Source organism: Trichosurus vulpecula, chromosome 1 (assembly GCF_011100635.1).
Source record: "Trichosurus vulpecula isolate mTriVul1 chromosome 1, mTriVul1.pri, whole genome shotgun sequence".
Taxonomy (NCBI): domain Eukaryota; kingdom Metazoa; phylum Chordata; class Mammalia; order Diprotodontia; family Phalangeridae; genus Trichosurus; species Trichosurus vulpecula.
In genome coordinates this window covers 45923855-45946688 of record NC_050573.1, presented here as the reverse complement: position 1 = coordinate 45946688, position 22834 = coordinate 45923855, and the positions used below count along the sequence as shown (strand labels likewise).

Sequence of the window (22834 nt, the reverse complement as noted above, 5' to 3'; positions counted from 1 at the left end):
GGTTCGCCCTTTCCTTCTCCAGCTCATTTTACAGATGAGGAAACTGAGGCAAACAGGGTTAAGTGACTTGCCCAGGGTCACACAGCTAGTAAATGTCTGAGGCCAGATTTGAACTCAGGAAGACCTGCCAATAAAACATCAAATGGAGTCGTAAAGACTCACACCCAAAACGACTGAAAAACAACCACAGAGCCACCTAGGATAACTTATTCCTTCTTCCTGCCTGATTAATAATTAATTGTAATAATTAATAATTAACATTTCTATTAATTTATCCATCAATCAGCAACTATTTACTAAACCACTGTTAGGTATCATACCTTAAGGAAAATAATAGCAACAGTTATAATTATTATAGGCAGGCAAAGTACTTTTCATGTGTCATCTGATTTTATCCCCAACAATCCTTGGAGGTAGATATCATTATTATTAGGCCCACTTTACGGAGGAGAAAACGAAGGCAGATAGAGGCTCCATAACTGGACCAGAGTCACCCAGCTAGTATCTGAGACAGTTCTTCCTGGTTCCCAGTCTACAGTGCTATGCACTGTGCCATCTAGCCTCTTAGCTTCTGTCCTACGAGAGAGATACTGAGGATATAGTTATATGCAAAGTATATAAAAGCTGTAGCACGGATCAGCTTAAGCTGAGATGTGAAGGAAATGGGATTCTCAGGGGTGGGAGTGAGGAGAGGGTGCCCATGCGGCCCGGGGCACACATAGCTTGGGCAAAGCACCAGAGATGGTCAAGATGAAGCATTGGATGTGAAGAACAGCAAGAAATATACCCGGGCATAACCATTCAATACTCAAATCTACCCTAACTTGATTGCATAATACCACAGAATTAGCATCCCAGAATCTCAGTGTTGGACAGCAGCAAAATAGAATGGAAGTTCCTTGAGGCCAGGAACTGGTTGTTTTGTTTGTTTGTTTTTGGTCCCCAGTGCCTAACACAGGGCTAGTGCATCCACCAACAAGCATTTATCAAGCGATCACCATGTACTAGGAGGATGCTGCTAGGTGGTTCAGTGGGTAGAGCCAGGAAGATGTGAGTTCAAATCTGTCCCTAGACACTTACTATGTGACCTTGGACAAGTCACTTAACATTGATTGCCTCAGTTTCCTCATCTGTAAAACTAACTTGAGAAGGAAATGGCAAACCACTCTAGTGTCTTTGCCAAGAAAACCCCGTGGACAGTATGGTGGAGGGGGCAGTTGGTGGTGTGTCATGAAGAGTTGGACACAACTGACCAACAACAACACAGATACCAGGCACTGTGCTAAGTGTTGGAGACAAAAAAGAAAGGGGGGGGAAGGGGAGGGAACGGTCCCTGATCTCAAGGGGTTCACAGTGTCAGGTACTGGGTGGTATAGTGTCTAGAGCTCTAGACGGCTGGAGTCAGGAAGCCCTGAGTTCAAATGTGATCTCAGGCACATTCTAACTGGGCAAGTCATTCCACCTCTGCCACCTCGGTTTCTTCATCTGTAAAATGAGGATAATAATAAAGCATGTGTTGTGAGGATATAACGAGATGATAGAAAGCATTTTGCAAGCCTTAAAGCTCCACATGAAGGCTAGCTATTACTGTTATGCTTATATAATATATATGTATATATTGAGTGGATGGATGGATGGATGGATGGGTGGGTGGGTGGATGGGTGGGTGGGTGAACGGATGGATGGGTGGGTGAATGGATGGATGAGTGGGTGAACGAATTTAGCTCAAACTACACTGTGATTTAAACCTGAGCAGCTCCAAGGGAAACCCAGAGCACAATAGTCATGCTCTAATCCTGGCTCTACTCCTAACTAGGGGTCCCCTGTACCTCAGTTCCACTCCCCCCAACCCTGTGGTTCAAGGAAAGGCAGAAAAACCCCCAAGAGCACAAGCTGTGCCCGTCATTTCAGGGGAATCGGTGTTATTGAAGTCTATCTTCGGAGCAATTGGGCCCCAGCAGGGGGAGTGTCTGTGGATGGGATAACCTAATAGGTCTTTACTCCTGCAAACGTGTGTGATTCTCCACTGCGTTAACCAGTAAGTCACCAGAGTAATGCAGGGCGATCCCTGCGCCTGTGAAACCCCATCTGGGGCCCCAGGGGAAACCTGAGTTTCATGCATAGCCATGGGGTCTTGGAAGCAGCCAGGGTAGAGCGGAGGGACGTGCCACAACCCCCCCCCCCAAGTCTCATCCCCCCGATTATCACTAGCGTCCTGCTCATTTTAAAACCATCCTGATTTTCATGGGCCGGGCTGCAAATTTTCTGTGGAGCTGGTGAGTTTCGTAGAACCCCGGGGCTCCAGGCAAAGCGGCCACAGAGGAGGCGCTGCACCTAGCTGAGAAATGCAGCAGGAGGGAGATGGCCAACTGTTGCTATGATACGCGAGGCTGCTCTGAAATGGGATGCAGGCTGCCTTTGTCTTGGCCCTAGGATGCTTCCCCACACTGAGACAAAGCAGACGCCTTCCTGGCTGGCTCAGCGTCAGAGCCGACATGCCCTTGACCAGGCAGAAAGGTTCTCCTGCTAAGTGTTTTGGAGTATCTGGAATAGCCCAGGGGCCCAGGATTTGCTTATCTTTGGCCCAGAGTTCAGATGGGGATGCCGGAAGTCAGAGTCGGAAGGGGCCACACTGGAAATGAGACCCCCCCCCCTACACACCCAACAAGGGCGGGTCCACGCGGCCCCTTGCCTGAAAACCTCAAGTGAGGCAGGCAGCTTGATAAAGCACGGCCAACGGGACTAGATTTGGAATTAAAGGTCTTAGGTTCCAATCACAACTTAACCATTGACTTTCTGTGTGATCACAGGCAAGTAACTTAACCTCTCTGGAGTTCTGTTCTTTCTATGCAAAATGATAGTGACTGGCACATAGTAGGTGCTTGGTAAATGTTTGTTCATTTAATAGCGTTAGACTAGATGGCTTCTTAGTGTCCTACAAACTCTAAAGTAATTATCTTAAAATTATATATTTTACATATATAAGATAATATTAATATAACTATACATCATATGTTATATAAAATACATTACATAATATTGTATGTTGTATTAATTAAAATTAATTAAGGTAATGTTAATTTTATATGTAATATTTGTGTGTTTTGTAATATTTGTTGTTTAGTTTTCAGTTGAGTTCTACTCTTTGTGACCCCTTTTTGGAGTTCTGTTGGCAGAGATACTGGAGTGGTTTGCCATTTCCTTCTCCAGATCATCTGACAGATGAGGAAACTGAGACGAGCAGCAGCTAGTGACTTGCCCAGGGTCACACAGCTCGTAAGTGTCTGAAGCCAGATTTGACCTCAGGCCCTTCTGACTCCAGACCTGCCACTTTATCCACTGTGCCACCCAGCTCCCCTAATAGATGTGTGTAGTACTTTACAAATCACAAATTACTATAATGATAATAACAATAGCCAGGATTTATATAGTGTTTTAGGGTTTTACAAGCATTTTACTAATATTATCTTACTTTATCCTTAAAACAACTCCAGGAGGAAGGCACTATTATGACCCCCATTTTACAAATATGGAAACCGACGCAGACAGAAGGGAGGAAATAAACATTAAGTGCCTAATATGTACCATACAAATTTACAAATGTTATTGCAACAGCCCTGTGAGGCAGGTGCCATTATGATGCTCATTTTACAGTTGAAGAAACTGAGGCAGAAGTTCAGTAACTTGCCTAGGGTCACACAGTCTGTAAGTGTCTGAGATGGGGTTTGAACTCAGGTTTTTTCTTACTCCCAATTACAGCAGTCTCTCCACTGCACCACATAGCCGCCCCAACATGAATGGCATAAATGTCAGTTGTTACTGTCTCTACTATTTTTTTTTTCCCAAGAAACCCTTTCCATTTTTGTACAGCACTCATTGTTAGGAACTTTTTTGGTTACAGAGCCTTAACTTGCCTCTTTGCCAGTTCCACCCATCCTTCTTACTTCTGACCTCTTTGGCCAAGCAGAATAAACCCAGTCCCTCTTCCAGATTACAGCCCCAGAGCATGGCACAGTGCCCAAGCCAAAGTAGGTTCTTATTGACTGACTGACTCAAGACGGCGCTTAGGAATGCCCAGGTCTTCTACCCCTGCCCAAGTCCTTCAACCTACCCTCCTGTGATGAGCTCCAAATCCTCTGTCAGCCTCATTCCCTACTTCTGGATGCTCTCCAGGGTATCACGGTGTTTCCTGAAGTATGGTGCCCAGAACCAAACACAAAAACCCAGATGTGGCCTGGCCAGTCCGGAACCCATCAGGCCCATCACTGACTTGTTCCTGGAAGCTAGGCCTCTCTCAATGAGGGTTCACATAGCTTTTTTTTTCCTACCATGTCACATGTCTGATTTATATTGAGCTTGATGTCCATTAAAACCTCCAGACCATGGCTAGGAAGAAGGAAGAGCTGTCCTCCCAGATCTCTGTCATTGTCAAGAGATTCTGTCTCCATAATATCTGCCCCCTCACCCTCCTCTATATATATTCTACAGAGGATCAGACCATCTGCTCTGCTAACCTAAGCTATCATAATGGCCTCCAGACTGGTCTTCCTGACTCTGGTCTATCCATTCTCCAACGCATCCTCTGCACAGCTGCCTGAGTAATCTTCCTAATGCTCTGCTTAGATCATGTTACTCCTCTCCCCAAAAACATTCACTAGCTCCCACTGTTTGAGGGATGAGCATGAGCTCCTGAATGGCATCCTAGGCCATCCACAGTCTAGCTGCAAACTACATATCCAACCTTCTCTGGTCCATTCTTCAAAGAGTACCTCAGGTTCTATCTATCACTGACCCCTCCTCCTCCTCTCTTGCCAATGACCCCTTTATAATCACTCGATCAATAATTCCTTGACAATGACCTCTGGGTAGTTAGCATGTACTGCCTTGTGATATCTGATTATATCTCATATTGAGATTTAAAATTAAACATATATATGTATACACACATATACACTTACATGCATATTATTGTTCTGTCCCGCTCTGTGACCCCATGGACTTGTCCAAGGGGTTTTCTTGGTATGGATGCTGGAGTGGTTTACCGTTTTATTCTGCAGTATGTCCCCATTTTACAGATGAGGAACTGTGGTAAATATGTGGTAAGTGACTTGCCGAGAGTCACACAGCTAGTAAGTGTCTAAGGTCGTATTTGAACTCAAATCTTCCCTTCTCCAGGCCCATTGCTCCGTCTGCTGCACCACCCAGCTGCCCATATCTTCATATACACATATATGAATACATATAGATGTCTATATATATACATGTAAATATAATAATTATAACATAATTATAACTATTATGGTATTATTATTTTAATATATTATAATTTGGTTATATATATGTAAATATAATAATTATAACGTACTATATATGTAAATATAATAATTATAACGTATAATATGTAAATATAATATGTAAATATAATATATGTAAATATAGTGTATATATGTAAATATAATAATTATAATGTACTATATATGTAAATATAATAATTATAATGTACTATATATGTAAATATAATAATTATAACATAATTATAATATAGCTATTATAGTATTACTATTTTAATACATTATAATTTGGTTATAATGTATAGATTTTATATCATATTGTAGTATTACATGGTGCATTATAATGTATTACACATTGTTGTGCATATACTATATATACACAGCAAGATCTGAGTTCAGATCCTGCATCTGACACTCACTAGCTGTGTAAACTTGGGCAAGCCACCTATTTCCTGAAAGCCCCATTTCCTCACCTGTGCAATGGTACTCGTAGTATCACCTATCTCATTTAACCACCCTGTGTCTCAGGTCTCCCTGGAGGACTTATCTATTAAGTCATAGGTCTGAGATCTCTATCAGTGAATGTAGTTTCCCATTCTGACAAGGTCACAGAACCTTTCCACATTCGGGTTTACACGGACATCTATCTCATTCAGGCAGCTGGGTGGCTTAATAGATAGAGCACCAGCCTGGAGTCCGGCAAAGCTGAGCTCCAATCCAGCTTCAGATATTTATTAGCTGCGTGAACTTGCAGTTTCCAAATCTATAAAATGGGAATAACCTCCCAGGGTTGTTGTAATGTTTAGATGAAATAAAATTTGTAAAGCACTTAGCATAGTGCCTGCTCAAAGGAGGTACTATAGAAATGCTAGCTATTTATTATTATTGGCTCCTTACAACAACCCTATGTGATAAGCACGATAGGGCCCATTTTACTGTCTTGGAGAGGTTATGTGATTTGTCCATGATTACACCACCAATTATCGTGGGAGTCAGAACCAGAGTCCAGCTTTCTGTGCATTCAAGCACCGTAGTCTTTCTACTGTATCGCATTGCTTTAATTAACACCATCTTGCCCCTGATATCTTGGGCCACTCTGCTGTCTATGGGCTAAGACAGTATCAGTGAGTTAGCATTTCAGTGAAGAGATCACTATATAGCAGTGTTAGGTAGCTAAGAAACCACCCCAGCCACTGATCTCCTGACCCCAAGGAGCTTAAAAACAATCTATAGAACAAACGGGTAGGAAGGAAGGAAATTGGACCAATAAAGCCTCATAGCAGGGAGGTAACCCTGGGCACCGTAGGCAGGATGGACAGAAGTCACAGGGACCACAGGCGGGGAGGCCAGTTAGGCCTGGCAAATGGTGATCATGGTCCCTACCTCCCTGAGTCAGACAGTGAAACATATAGTGAGACAATTCAAAAATTCAGCAAACATTTGCTAAGGCCTTTCTACATGCAAGGCAAGAGGCATTGGGGTGTAGTGCCTTGGAGCCATGATGACCAGGGTTCAAATTCTGTCTCTGATTCATACTTGGCTACCTGACCATAAATAAGTCAAAATCTCTCAGTGCCCCCAGGCAACTTGAGAAGTAACAGACTGAGGTTAGGATCTGTTTTGATAGAAGGAGCTTCCATATCATTAAATCTCAGGCTTGGACTGAAAAGCAAAATAATCCCCCCCAAAACCACGCAAGGCTCCATGCTAGCCACAAAGGAATGAAAGACAAAGAGGAAAGCCAGTTCCTCCCCCCCAAATGGAGTTGACATTCTTCCCACCAATAAGGCAGTGAAGAAGCCTAGACTCCAACCACCTGAGAGGAAAGGGATGGAGGATATGTGTGATCAATCAACATGGATTTCTTAAGCACCTACTATGTGCCAGGGGCAGTGTGTTGTAGTAGAAAGCTGGCCTTGAAGTCTCTAGCTAAGTCACTTGACTTCTCAGGCCTCTAGGTAGCTCTCTAAAACTATATAAGCTTCAGAGAATGCACTGGCCTGCATTGGTAGATGAAATTTCAAGTGGGAGCTCTCTAGACCAGTAATAATTATAGCTAACATTTATGGAACACCTACTATGTGCCAGGCAGTGAACTAGGTGCTTGGAGAAATAATTACATTTGTAAGGAGTCTAAGGGGGCACAGTTCATCTGCCTAAAAGGTGTCTGCTGGGAGAGCCCTACTTTGGATGACTATTTGTTGGATGTGAAATAGTGATGATTCCTTTTGGATATGAACTGGACTAAATGACCACTGAAGTCCTTTCCAAATCTCAAATTCTGTGATTCTGTGAATCACCTGATTTCAAACTGGACCTTAGAAATCATCGATTACATCACCTTCATTTTACAGATGACTGAACTGAGACTCATGCAGGAGGGCAGCAGACTTGCCTAAGGTCAAACAGAAAGGAAGAACCAGAGCATAGACTCAAACCCAACACATCTATTCCAAATTCAGGGCTGTTTCCTTGCTGTCTACCCTATGGACAGTGTTGGCATCACCAGACAGAATCTTCAGACCCAGAGCATCCAGCCTGCAACAGCATCCAAAGAGTGCTTTATTAGGTCATTCAATGCCTTAGTATCTTCTCATCAGCGAATGGGAAAAATCATCCCCACCCTCTTACCAATTCACAGGATTGTCAGGATTATTAATGAGTACCCCCCCAACCCCTACACACACACACACACACACACACACACACACACACACACCCCTTCCCACTTCATTTTCCTCCCCTCTGAGTCTCTGAAGCCTGAACCTGGACATGGATGAAGCTCAGGGGGAGCCCAGCAGCCAAGCCTGGATCATTTGGTTATTTGTTTATGGCCTTCAGAAAGTCTTGGCAAGGCTGAAGCATTTTCTGGCAGGGAACAGACCTGTTTCTTTTGCCCTGAGTGCAGACTGCTTATAAATTTTCACATTTTATTAAATGAAAATTCATATTAAAGAATGAAATGGAACTCTCCTGCTCTCCACTGAACCTAATAGAAAGCCAGGATTCTCACCCAAAAACTGCATCCCAAAGCCCACTTGGCCTTGGAGTCTCCATTCTCCCCACCCCACCTCACCCTCACCCCTTTCCACAAAGTTTTTGCTGATTCCTGTTTCTATAAAAAGCCTCCAGGGATTAGACTCTTTCCAAATGTACTAGTCTTACTGAAGGTATTTGCTGGAAAGGAGGATATGTATGAACGCAGACGATGCCTCACCTTGGTTCCTCCATTCAATTTCAAGAAATTCAACAAATACATATTGCTGGAAGCAGTGTCTTATCATAGAAAGAGCATTAGCACTGAAGACCAAAGTCCAAGGTGCGAATTCTGGCTCATCCACTTACCACAGGGCAAGTCAGTTCACCAATATGGGCCTCATCTATAGGGTGAGGAGATTAGGGCCTCAAAGGTCCCTTTCCAGCTCCAGATCTAGACTCCCAGGCTTGAAGCATATATTTATTAAGCCACTGTACTAGGCACTAGGGACTGCAAAGACCAGAGGAAAAGTAATTCCTGCCTTTAAGGAGCTTCTATGGCACACTGGAATGACTGGATGGCTATCCCCAACCTCTACAATGATGAAGATTCATTCAATTCATTCATTCATTCAATAAACATTTATTAAGAACCTCTTAGGTGCCAGGAACTGTGCTAAGAAGCAATGGGAAAACAAAGAGTCAAAAGACCATCTTTGCCCTCAAAATGCTTACAATCTAGTGGGGCAACCCATACTCTCTAACTAGCAGTGGTTATAAAGATCAAATAAAATTATACATGGAAAGGGCTTTGAAAACTCTCCTGAAGTATTACAGAAATACGAGGCACAATTAATATCCTCACACACTAATAAATGGTAAGTTTTTGAAATGGAGTTTGAAACTAAGACTCATGACTCCAGGTTCAGTGGTCTACCCGCTGTGGGGAAAAGTCATAGGATCTGGGTTCTAGAAAAACCTTAGAGATTAGAGGAATAGAAATTTTGAGCTAGAAAGAACGTCAAAGTTCATTAACCACAGCTCCCTCAATCCTCAAGCATTTGGAAAATGCCTATTAGGTGCCAGGCATGAGATGTAAAATGGTAAAAATGGAAGACTCTCTGACCTCAAGAAGCTTAAATTTGATCAAAGGAGACATGTGCATGTATAAGAAAATACTGAATTAAAACAAGGTCGTGGGGGGAGGGGACTAACATCTGGAAAGGGGAGCAGATCAGGAAATACTTCCTGTACAAGGTGCATCTAGAGCTGAGCTTTGAAAGAAGAATGGAGATTTTAAGAAGTGAGAGACAGTGCATTCCAAGCACAGCCAGTACAAAAGCATGGAGGTAGGGAATGAATATCATGTATCAGTTTGGCTACACAGTAATGTGTGGGAAGGGGAATGATTTGTGAACAGCCAGAAAAGGTGACATGAAGCCAAAATGTGAAGAGCTTTATGTGCCAGAGGAATTTGCAATTGATCCTAGAGATGATTGGGAGTTTGTTGATTAATATAGTGACATGAACTTCATTTAATATAGTGGCATGAACTTCAAGAAGATCTTGTTGGCAGCAATGTAAAGGATGACTTGGAGGGTGGAAAGAAGGGACAGAGGGAATGGTGGTAGAATTGACAAGACTGGAGAACTGATTATATATGGGTGGGGTCAGGGGTAACTGGGGAATAAGAGAGAAAGTAGAGCTGAGGCTGGCTCCCAGGGTAAGAATATGGAAGGATGGTGGTGCTCTCAATGGAGATCAGGAAGTTTTGGAAATATTTGGAAGATATGGAATTAGAGATGCCTCTAGAGGTGTTGATGTCTAATGTGCAAAAAGTAATGGCAGAGGATAATTATCTCATTTTACAGATTTAGGTCCCATAAATTTGCGATTGAATGATTTATTATATTCTTTCTTCCATCCATCCTTTTTTGTGTTCCCCCTTTCTTCTCTTTTTCCTTTTACTTCATTCCTCCTTCATACTCTCCTTTATTCTTCTTCCTCTTCTTCCCTTCTTTTCTCCTTCCTTCCTTCTTCCTCCTTTCCCTTTCTTATTCTTTCCTTCTTTCCCATGGGATTTTACCATCCTTCTCTCTCCTTTTTATTTTTTCTTCCTATCTCCCTCCTTTCCTTCCTCCCTCTTCTCTCTCCTCTCCTCTCATTCTTCCTTCTCTCCTTCCCTACCTTTATCTTTCTTTCTCTTCTCCCCTCTCTTATTTCTTCTTTCTCTTCTTTTCCTTCCTTCTCCTCCTTCCTTATCTTCTTTCCTTCCTCCTTTCCTTCCTTTCTCCTTCCCTTCCTATTTTTTCCTCTTTCGCTCCCCTCGTTTCTTTCTTCTTTATTCCTTCTATATTCCTTCCCTTTAACTGTGAGTAAATCTTAAGAAAAAATAACCGGAGAAGGTCAAGTATGTTTTTAATCCCATTTTTCACAGCATTTCATGCACAGGAGTGGCCTTATAAATGTTTCTGGTGGTAAAGTTTGTCTCTATCCTTCACTAGGACATTCATTCCCAGGGGGGCAGACATGTTTTTTGAATGTCCATAGGGCAGAGACTCAAAATGATATCAAATCAAACTTAGGTGTCTCTCCTAGATAATGTTCTTCAGTCTGCAGAATACACAATAACTAGCAAATTGTGATCCAAAAGGTTTAGCATGTGCAAGAAAGTTCTTTGGATGTTACAGAATCTCAGAGTTGCAAGTAACTCACTGACCATCTGGTCCAAACCATACAGGACCAAGACTCCTTTCTACAATATTTTCAATAATCATTCAGTCTCTGCTTGAGCTGGAAAAGAAGAGTGAGGTCACAGCAAAGAATTCAGAAGTCTGCTTTGCCTAGATATGATAAATGCTGTGAAGTACTACCTAGGTGTTAATGGAAGTGGTGATTTCCATACCAGGCCAGTGACTGATCTGGGCACCTGTGAGGCCTACAGACCCAGTACAGCTAGCCTGTGTTGACAATACCTAGGAGCATAGATTTGCAGCTCGAAGGAAACTTAGATTGGTAGAATCCTACATCTAGGGAATGACAAACCCACTCCACTATCTTTGCCAAGAAGACTCCAAAATTGGGGTCACAGAGTCAGACACAACAAAAAATGTTTGAACAACAATAAACAAAATGTATCTAGGTCTGGAAGGGACCACAGTGGTCATCCAATCTATAGCCCCTCATTTTATAGATAACAAAACTGAGGCCCAGAGATGTTAAATGGAAATGCCCAAGGTCACCTAGATATTTACCCAATGGAAAATCTGAAATTTGTACCCAGGTTCTCTGGTTCTAGTATACCACATTGCCTCTATGTCCTATTGGTCATTTAACCCTATCTTGTTGCTGTTCAGTCACATCCAACTCTTCATGACCCCACTTGGGGTTTTCTTGGCAAAGACGCTGGAGTGGTTGGACATTTTCTTCTCCAGTTCATTTTATAGATAAGGAAACTGAGGCAGTTAAGTGACTTGCCCAGGGTCACATAGCTAGTGAGTGTCTGATTTGAACTCAGGAAGATGAGTGTTCCTGACTCCAGGCCCAGCATTCTATCTACTGTGCCACCTAGCAGCCCTTAAAACCCTGTCTACTGACTTCTAGAATGATCTTCTTTCAAATCTACTAAAATTCAACATATATAAAAGAGGGCAGGAGGGATTGGGCCAACTTCTGCCTAGATTCAAGCAGAAGAGAAAGAAAACTGGGGTCTTCCTGGAAATTGACCTTTCCTGACACCTGCCAAGTTACCCTGTTCCTTTTTTCAGGGTTAAAATCTTTAAGAATTTCCAATTTTTGAGCAGGAGGGGTGTGTGTGTGTGTGTGTGTGTGTGTGTGTGTGTGTGTGTGCATTTGTTGGGGGGGGGTGTCAATTCTATCATTTATCCCCAAACAACCATCTTTTCCATTTAGGATCCAGACTCTCCTCTCCCCTCTTCCCCTTCTCCTAATATGCAAAATGAAGCTGGATATTAACATGCATTCTGCAGGCTCTGGAGTGAACAAACCCAGCCACAGCCTGGCCTTGCCCATCTGTAATATTGCCGCTATTCACTGTGATGGGTGGACAATTCTAATTTCTTACTGACTCCTACAATCAGAGAGGTGAACTTTCCCTGATGTCCTGATATAAATATGGTGTCGAGAGCCCTACAGCCCCCACCCCTGCCCTAAATAAAAAAATCTTGGGACCCCCCTCAACCCTGCCTTCCTCTCCCCCTCCCCTACCATGTGGCTGTCTGAAATAAACCCTGGAAGGGAGGCTTAAATTCAAATAGCTTAATGAGAAACATTTATTGCTTAAAAATCCAGAATCAATGGACCTGTGCAGCTTTACCTTTAAAGGGCAATCTGACTCTAATTAGAAGAGAAATGAATAATTAACTTTGACAGGAGTGGATGGTCCAGACACATGAAAATCCTGACCCCCACCAATGAGACCAATGTTTCTAATTGCCTCCAGGAAGGCTGTTCTGCCTGAGCCTGTAGAGGCCTTCTTTGAGTTAGACAATGTGTATATATAGCCTAATAATAATCCCATGTATTAGCTCCCCATATGCCCACATAGTTTGTTGAGGGAATGGAGGAGGTTTTACAAATTAACACGCTGATTGCAGCTCCCTGGCCTGGATTTTGGGGGAGCCCCCCGGGGAGCCCTAGGGCTTCTCCAAAGAATGCTGCGATAAAGAGATGGAGCTAGATAACTAGGGGATGGGGGAAAAAACCATCTCTGCCCCCCCACCAGCACCCCGATCAGGGGTTCCAATGGCCCTGTAACTGAGCAAAATATTCCAACTATGCTGCAGAAAGATGTCTCCCTGAATCCCAGCAATCTGTCCTGCAACAGAAAATTGGGGATTAGGGCTCCCACACCATCTAGCTAGGGCTGGGATTACTCAAAGGGGTGCCAAACAGAGCTGCTTTTCCAACTCTCTCCTTCGCCTTGGGCCTTGTAGTCTAGCGGAGCATCATTTTCCCTGCGAGAAGCTGGCCAGTCTGATGTTGCTGCTTGCAGCAGCTTCTCCAGGAAGTGGGGGGTGGGAGGAGGAGGTGGGAGGAACCATTTCCCCAAGTGTGCAAAAGGTTTTGCTGGGATATTAATTAGAACCTTAAGAGGCACTTGTGGAAGTGGGAGCCCCAGGAATGATGTCAGAACACTGTAGGGGCCTTTTTCATTAAACCTTTCACACGGAGAGGTGTTTTTCTTTGAAAATAACTACAAGTGAGGAACGCAGGTTAGAGAAATCAGGAATGATACTGGTATGGGGCATTTCTGAGGCAGCTTTCCTAGCAGACTCATTTTTGCAAGAAGATAAGCAAAGACACAGACTCCCTTTTCCTTCTTGTGTTCCATCAAGACAAATAGCACATCTTCCCTGCTCTTTTCTTTTAGGACTAGGGCCAGGCATTAGAGAAGAGCCAGATCACCCCCTAATGTGCCCCCTTGCCTCTAGCCCAAATGCCCTTTCAGCTCTAAATTTATGATCCTATGATCCTATGATTCCCAAAGGAAAGCCCTCTATTTTGACCGGAGTCCATCTTTTTTTTTTTTTTTAGCTTAACAACATTAAATGAAGAATGTGCCTTTGCACAAAGTCTAGAGGCATGTTGCTGGCCATATAAACATAATAAAACCAGGAATGTGGGCCTGCAGAAAGACAATGGCCTTAACTTAGCTTTGTAATCACTCAAATTGAAGACCCAAAGCTTAGTGGCTCACCCAAAACTGTGTGACCAGAAACCAGTATGTGTGAGGTTGATTTGGTAAAACCCCAACCTTATCTAAAATGGATCTAAAGGCCCAGAATACCCACAAGGTATTAGGAGGAGTTATAAGGGCACTCTAACTCTTTGCCAAATAGTTGCCTGGTTCAATAGACTATGTGTGATTCTGTCTTGGACTCAATAGGTAATCTTAGCCTAAAGGCATTCAGTCTGACTTTTAGTCTTCAGTTAGGTGGGTGGCTCATCGCTTCAGTTGTAATTAAAGAATTGTCAACTTGTTTTTATCAAAGAGAGGTTTTCTAGTCACTGTGCGATGGCAGACATGAACCAAGGTGGACCCTAGGCACTCTAACGAGATGAAACCCAAAATCTTATAGCAAAAAGAAACCTAGAAGCTGTGAGACCAGCAGAATACCATCCAACCACAAACAAGAGAAACCAACATTGCACGTTGGCTATACACCTAGTATAGATCACATGCTACATAAGACCAGTGGGAACCAGACCCAGAAGGAACAGTACAATGACATCATGAGAAGACATCAGTGGTTCTGCAATACTGAAGTCATGAGCTGGCCCTCCACACAAACATCCTGGTTATCAATGCTCTCTAGTGTGAGCTGTGACTATATGTGTTCTCTATTAGAATCCCTTAATACATGTGCCCTGGTCACAGGTACTACCTAAATATGTATTCCCTAGGTGTGTTTAGTCTTTCCCCTAATATATATCAATGGAATTTTTCCCCAAGTATTTCAGGAGAATGTTCTGTCTACTTGTCTTACTATTCTACTTCATTAAATATCTTCACTTTGAAAAATTGTGTCCTCTGGATGACTAGTAAAATTAAACCCACTGGTGGGGGCTCATAAACTTTGAAGTCTTTAAATAGATGAGGATCCAGTGAGTACAGAGAAATAGAGATTGATTACAGATTGCCCTACAAGCAAGAGAGGGTTGCTACAGGTGCCTCATCTAGTGCCTAGCATAGTACTTGGCACATAGGAAGTGTTTAATAAATATTTGTTGACTGTCTAATTACATAAGGAAAAGTACATTGGGATCCTTTCCCAGTTCATCATTATAATGTGGAGGTGATTCTGGATCCTTGGAGACTATACTAGGCAGAACATAAGTTCTAGAAGATATTGAAAGTTTATGAGTGTCAGTCCAGTAATGATATACATATATATGTATATATATACATGTATATGTATATATATATATACACATATATATATGCTCTCTGAGATCAATCTGGATAAGTTCAGAGATGCTCATTAACAGATTGGCCACAGGGTAATGAATTCTAGGGCAGCTAGGTGACTCAGTGGATAGAGCACAAGGTCTGGAGTCAGGAAAACTCTGGACTCAGATACTTACTAGTTGTGTGACCCTGGGCAAGTCATTTAATTCTGTTTGCCTCAGTTTCCTCATCTGTAAAATGAGCTAGAGAAGGAAATGACAAACCCCTTCAGTGCATCTGCCAAGAAAACCCAAATGGGGTCAGTGTCCGACACAACTGAAAGGAGTCAATGGCAATCATCTAAGTCACAGTGGGAATGTAAAATGCATTGGTCAATGGAGAGTACCCATGTCAATAACATCACAGAATCTTGAGGAATTAAGCAAACAAAAGTGGAAGAGAGAGTTGCCCTATGACCACTACTGTTTTCAACATGAGAGATTTGACTGATTTGAACCTTGGCACCAAGTCTCTAGACTTTTTTAAGGCTTTATAGGTTTTCTCAACCATAAAATGGCAGCACTGAGCTAGAGAATATCTAAAATCCCTTTCTACATATATTCTTTGATTCTGGGTCATGGTCTGGGCCCCAGAGTGAGGGAAAGAACTCCCCTGCCCCCAATCTTATCTTACTAATTAGCTTCCTGAGTCTACGGGGCTACATTATTCTCATATGTCTACGCTGATGACCTTGAAACACCTGACTGTGCTTCCATTCTGACCACCAGGGAGAAACAGTAATAATACCTGACATGTATATAGCATTTTATAGTTGACAAATTGCTTTCACATGGATGTGGTTTTATCAGTGGAAATAACATTAAACAAGATGCATTATGATTGACTTTACAAATATACCCTAAGGACCATGGCAGCCTCTCTGTCTGATTTGCAGCTAAAAACTCCTGTGTTGTTTTCCACTAACAGAATGTGTGCTCCTTGAAAGCAGGGATTGTCTTGCTTTTCATTTCATGAACTCGGCCCTGAGCTCAAGGTTTCATAAATAATAAATGTTTGATAAGTGCTTTTTCATTCATTCATTTATTCATTCATTTTCTCATTAGATAATAAGGTAGGAAGGGCAGCTAGGTGGCTCTGTGGATAGAGCACCAGGCCTGGAGTCAGAAAGACCTGAGTTGGAATCTGGCTTCAGACACTTACTACCTGTGTGACCCTGAGCAAGTCACTTCACCCTGTTTGCCTCAGTTTCCTCATCTGTAAAATGAGCTGGAGAAGAAAATGACAAACCACTCCAGTATCTCTGCCAAGGAAAAAAGCCAAATGGGGCCATAAAGAGTTGGACACAACTGAAATGACTGAACAACAACAATATATAAGTATTATTATCTCCACTTTATAGGTGAGTAAGGTTAAAGAAGAGCAGACAAGTAACTAAATCCTATCACCTATGACTTGCCCAAGGTGATACTGGAAGTAGCCACTACCTGAACCCAGGTCTTCTCAGTTTAAATCCAGAGAGACTGGGTTGTAGAGGAAAGAGTGTTAGATGTTCGAGGCCCGACCCTGCCACTTAGCTTTTGTGACCTTGGGAAAATCACTTCACCATTTTGAGCCTCAGTCTCCTCAGGTGTAAAATGAGGGAGTTGGAATAGATTACCTCCTTCCATCTCTCAGTCTATTACCATCCTACGACTCTGGTTCAAATCCAGGCTCTTCTATTGACTCCCGTGTACCCCTAGGAAAATGACTCTCCCTCTCTGGGCCTTAACTTCCTTACCCATAAAATGAGGGGGCTGAGCTGCAGAACATAATAACAATCATAAGATTAATAATAATAGAAAGCATTTATAAAGCACTTTATAGATCACAGAGCACACCACACATTAATTCCTTTGAGGACCTCCATGGTCCCTTCCAGTTGCAAATTAATGAGCCTATGACCTTCTTTCTCTAGATGACAACCAAGGCAGAGGGTTCAACAGAAACAGGTCAGCCGAGGGCAAGAGCATTGCCTGAAAGAGATGCCGATAGGTTTCAAAGGTCAGCTGAACTGGCTCCAACCACAGGACATCTGTGGAATGTCTGTAAATAGCTATAAGGCATGGGTGTCTCTCCAGATGCACAGAGATACTTTGTAATTTTCATTTCCCACACCCACATTCCACCCTTTCCCCCAGAAGCTGGGGTTGGAGTGGTAAAAGGTGGGTTACTATGCTAAGATTGACTGACCACTGAGAACAAGGTACTATAATCATCATGCCAGGCTGGAAGCTGCTCCCGGCCTGGAAGGTGGCATCATAGAAGGCGTGGGAGCTCTCTGGGGAAACTAGGGGACAATTTGAGGAAATTACAGTTATTCGTTCAAGGTACACTTTCTGGCTGGGTTCTTGATTATAAAAGATAGAAATAATCTTGGAGGTCCAGACTAGGGGCACATATCTTCATATCCCGAGGCATTTGTTTGTCATCTTTCCTGATCCTGGCTCCTTCTGGACCACCAGGACCTCCCGAGACCATTCCCTGGAGGATTCAATCCACTCAGCCTTGAAACAAACTTAAGACCATGTTGTCCTAATGAGGGACTGAGCTAGGGTTGCCCACTCTAACTGTCCAGCTCCAGACACCAAACCATGCTTCACATTCCTTCCACCCATTGCCATGGGAATGGCCATCCAATCAATACCAGCCTTACTTCAGGAATGGGCATGTCAAGTGACAGCCCTATGGCTCCTCATCACCATCCCTGCAACTGCCCAAAATCAATCAGCTTTCCCTGACCACTATTCCTTTATATTTATTGTCTCCCTCTACAACAATGCAAATTCCTTTATAAGAACTCTCTTGCTTTTTCATCTGTATCCCAAAAGCCTATAAGGCATGTGTTTTTGTTGCTGTTCAGATGTTTTGGTGGTATGTATAATATATAAATCAGGTATAAATTAACTGATATGGGTACATATTGTTTTGTCCCAGTAAAATATAAGCTTCTTCAGGGCAAAGACTGTTTTGTTTTTGTCTTTGTATTGCCAACACTTTGGGTAGTTCCTGGCATATAGTAGTTGCCTAGCTGAAATAAACTGAATTAGTTTGATCATAGAATCACAGACTTAGAGCTGAAAGATACCTTAGAGGTCATCTATCTTCATTTTACAGATAGGGAAATTGAGGCCCAGGGGGATTAATTAGCATAGGCCACATAGATAATAAGCCCAGGATTTGAAGCCAGTTCCTCTTTTCTTTATATATTTTTTATATATTTCTTTATATATTTTTCCCAGAGCTTCCTTTGCACTTTCAGTTCTTGAAATTGGACTCTTAAAAATACTGAGACTCAGAGTTTTCATTCTTAGAATCATGAAATCTCAAAGTTAGAAAGGACCTCAGGGCTTAATCTGTGATCCTATGAAACAGGTCATATAGTCAACCCATTGGGCAGCTCGGTGGCACAGTGGGTAGAGCATTGGGTCTGGAATCTGAAAGACTTGAGTTCAAATCTGGCCTCAGATACTTACTAGCTACGTGACCCTGGGCAAGTCACTTAACCCTGTTTGCCTCAGTTTCCTCATCTGCAAAATGAGCTGGAGAAGGAAATGGCAAACCACTCCAGTATCTCTGCCAAGAAAACCTCAAATCAGGTCAGGAAGAGTCAGACATGGTTGAAACGACTGAACACCAACAAACAATAGTCAACTGATTTCTGAACCAGAATCCGCTCTTCAATAGGAGATTAGGTGTTTGCTTGAAGACCTCCAGTGATTAGGGAAGATATTACCTTTCAGAAAAAACCTCATTCTACTTCAAAATAGCTTTAATTGTTAAGAAGTTTCACCTTGCATGGAAATGATATCTGTCTTCCTACAGCATTTGCCTAAGGCTCTTACCTCTGGCTATTGAAGCCAAACAGCACAAGGCTAATCGCTATCCATCAGTCAAATGAGATATTTGTAAAAGCACTTAGTACGTGATAGGTGCTATATAAATGCTTATTTAGGGTTAAACCACTAGCCATTTCCCTTTCCTTCCCCTGATTCATATAACATTAGAGTCTTTCAAATACCTGAAGACAATTATCATGTCTCTTCTGCCTGCCTTCCCAGGCTTCTCTTCCTGTTGCTAAATTCCTCCAATTCCACCAACATTTCCTTATATGACAATCTCCATGTTCCTCAGCATCCTGGTCATTGTCCTCTGGGCTCACTATAATTTTGTACAAATTTGTCAATGTTCTTTCTAAAATAAAGCATTCAGATTGCACACTATATTCCAGACATCCACTAACCAAGTTAAAAAAAAAAAAACTGTCACATCCCTCATTTTGAACACTGTGTTTCTCTTATTCGGTCCAAGATTTCTTTAGGTTTTTGACTGCCATGCCCTACTTTGGATTCGCTTGAGTTCAGAGGATTCTAAAAGCTCAAATCTTTTCTTTTCTTTTCTCTTTTTTTTTTTCTGGGAACTGCTGTCCAGCCATATCTCCCCACTCCTGTACTTAGGTTCAGTTTACTTTTTGAACCCAAGATAGATCTTTACTTTGACCATTACTTTTTGTTGTTTTTGTTGAGTCATTTTTCAGTCATGTCTGACTCTTCATGAACCTATTTGGGGTTCTCTTGGCAGAGATACTGGAGTGGTTTTGCCATTTCCTTCTCCAGCTCATTTTACAGATGAGGAAACTGAGGCAAACAGGGTTAAGTGACTTGCCCAGGGTCATACTGCTGGTAAGTGCCTGCGGGCAGATTTGAACTGAGGATGATGAATTTTCCTGACTCCAGGACTGGCTCTCTATCCTTGTGCCACCTAGCTGCCCTGGCCATTATTAAATTCTATTTTATTGCATTCAGCTCTGGAGTAGTAAAGAGAGCACAAGACTAGGAATCCTGAGTCCTGGTTAGAGCTCTACTACAAACTCTCAAATGGGTCACATGATCTTAGGAAAGTTAATTCTTTTATCTAGACTTCAGCATTCTCTGTAAAAAGAGAAAGGTTTGATTAGATTTTTAACTTAGGGTCCATGAACTTTTGCTTTTACATAAGTATATGTATATGTGTGTGTATATGTATATATGTATATGGATGCATACGCACATGCATATGCATTTGTGTGTGTATATGTTTGTGTTTGTGTATGTGTATATGTATATGTATGCATATGCGTATGCATTTGCATATGTGATTGTGTATGCGTATGTGCGTGCATGTGTATGTGTATATGTATGTATATATATGTATATATGTATACATATATATATATATATGTCAACAACTGTATTTCAATTAAATTGGTTTCCTTTGTAAAGCCACAGGTGTTTTTTTTAATGTATCTAAAAAGAAGATTCTGAGAAAAGGCAGTCTTCACCAGTCTGCCAATGAGCACGCGCACACACACACATGCACAGATGGTTAAGAACCTTTCGAAGACAAGCTCTAAGACCTCTTCCTAGTTCTAAGCATTTAAGGTTCCAAGCAAGATCTTGTTTCCATAATTTATATTTAAAAGGGGCTGAATACCAGGGAGACAGCAAGGTGCCAGTGATAAAGCAGAGTCAGAAGACCTAGATTCAAATTCTGGTTCAGCTACTTGCCATTTGTACCATCTGTATGACCTTAGACAAGTCATGCCAGAAGCTTTCTGAACTTCACTTTCAACTGATAAATAAAGGTTAAAGTGACCTCTGAAGCCCTTCCAGATAATTTTTCAATTATCCATAGACTTCCATAGGATCTATAAAGCCAACAGAATTTAAGCTCCCTGAGAGCCGGAACTCTCTCATTTAGGTTTTAGTATCCCTGTTGTCTAGTACATGAATACATGCTGATTCATTGACTAATTGACCCATACAATCCAGAAATCAGTATGGTATTGAGATATCTCATGTACAGGAAGAAAATTTTTTGAAAAAAAGAAAAGAAATCCCCAGACTGCTTCCTTATTTTCCCTATCGGGATGTTCCCATGGCAAACCCCCAATATCAACATTCACAGTGTCCAGTTTCCAGTTTCTAAAACTGACTTGGCAGGAACACCAAAGGCCTAACACAGCTATGTACATTAGTGTGGGGAAGGATACTCTCTGACCCCACTGAGATTTGTTTGGTTACATGGTCCCTCCCTATTGATAAACAAAGATGGAGGTCAAGAGATGCTTAACTTCAGAAATACACAGCATGACTTAGCAAAAGGAGGCTACCACCCTCTGCCCCCATCTTGTCCTAAATGGATGAGATCCAAGGAAAGCCTCTTTTGTTGTTGTTGAGTTGTTTTAGTTGTATCTGACTCTTTTGTGACTCCATTTGGGATTTTCTTGGAAGAGATACTGGAGTGGTTTGCCATTTCCTTCTCCAGCTCATTTTACAGATGAGGAAACTGAGGCAAACAGGGTTAAGTGACTTGCCCACAGTCACAGAGCTATAAGTGTCTGAGGTCTGATTTGAACTCAGGAAGATGCATCTTCCTGACTTCATCTATCCACTATGCCACCTAGCATCCTAAGGAAAGCCTCAGGTGCCTCCAGTATCATGTCTATCTCAAATTCACGTACTATGCATGATCCATCTAATTGTACAGCCCTTCCATTAGTCGTTCAGAGCTAATGCCCAGGTCACTTCTGAACCCCAGCATCCTACCCTGTTCGCTTATCCTGTTCTGAAGGTTTGATTGTGACTCAGCAGGTGACTTGTCCCTTAGATCTGTTTCTCCATGTAACTGCACAGACAGAAATACAGACAGACATGTCTCCAGCCCTGCTGCAGGTGGGTCCCCACCCTAAACCAAAGCTCTTGGTAGCTGGGGTGAGATGGGAGGAAATGAGCTACCAGCTGACCTAACCCCTCTCCAGACCATTAACTTAATTCTGATCACAGATTCTCAGTCTACACACTTTACTTTTCACCCCATTTGGTCTTCTGCTTGCAATTTTTAAAATGTCAAGGAGTGTCCTAGCTGGACCTGGCTGTTGAACATTGTGGTGCTTTTAGAGAGCTTACATTGACTTAGTCTGAGGTCCCTTTCTGGCCCTAAATCAGGGTTTCTTAATCTGGAGTACATGAACTTTTTTTTTTAATCTTGATAACTGTCTCAATGCAATCAGTTTCCTTTATAATTCCATGTTTTTTTTTTTATTTTATGGAATTAAAAATCTTTTGCTGAGGAAGAGCCCATAGGCTTCACTAGGCATCTATGACACAAGACAAAAATTAAGAACTTTCACTCTAAATGTGAGCAGTGATTTTGAGAGTGGGGGAAATTCCTCCTTAAGCAGATTGCAATCCATTTATAACTTTGTCAAGAAGTCCTAGGGTGATGCTTGAGACAGAGACGGGTTAAATTACTTGCCTAGGGTCATACAGCTGAGGCGTCTGAGGTGGGATTTGAACCCATTTCTCACCTGAGCCTATGCCCAGCATTCTACTCACATCTCCTGTCATGATTAGAAGAGAGGGTGGCTAGATGGCACCATAGTACAGACCGCTGAGCTTGGAGACAGGAAGGCTCAGCTTCCTAAGTTCAAAAACAGCCTCAGACACCTATTGCTGTGTGACCCTGGGAAAGTCACTTAACCCTGTCTGCCTCAGTTTCCTCATCTGTAAAATGGGATGGAGAAGGACATGGCAAACCACTCCAGTATCTTTGCCAAGAA

General features: G+C 42.3%; 1 protein-coding gene across 1 annotated transcript in view; it reads right to left on the bottom strand.

Moving 5' to 3' along the window:
* ADGRD1 (adhesion G protein-coupled receptor D1) overlaps positions 1-22834 on the bottom strand; it is a 477959-nt gene that overhangs the window by 155031 nt on the left and 300094 nt on the right. The window lies entirely within an intron of this gene.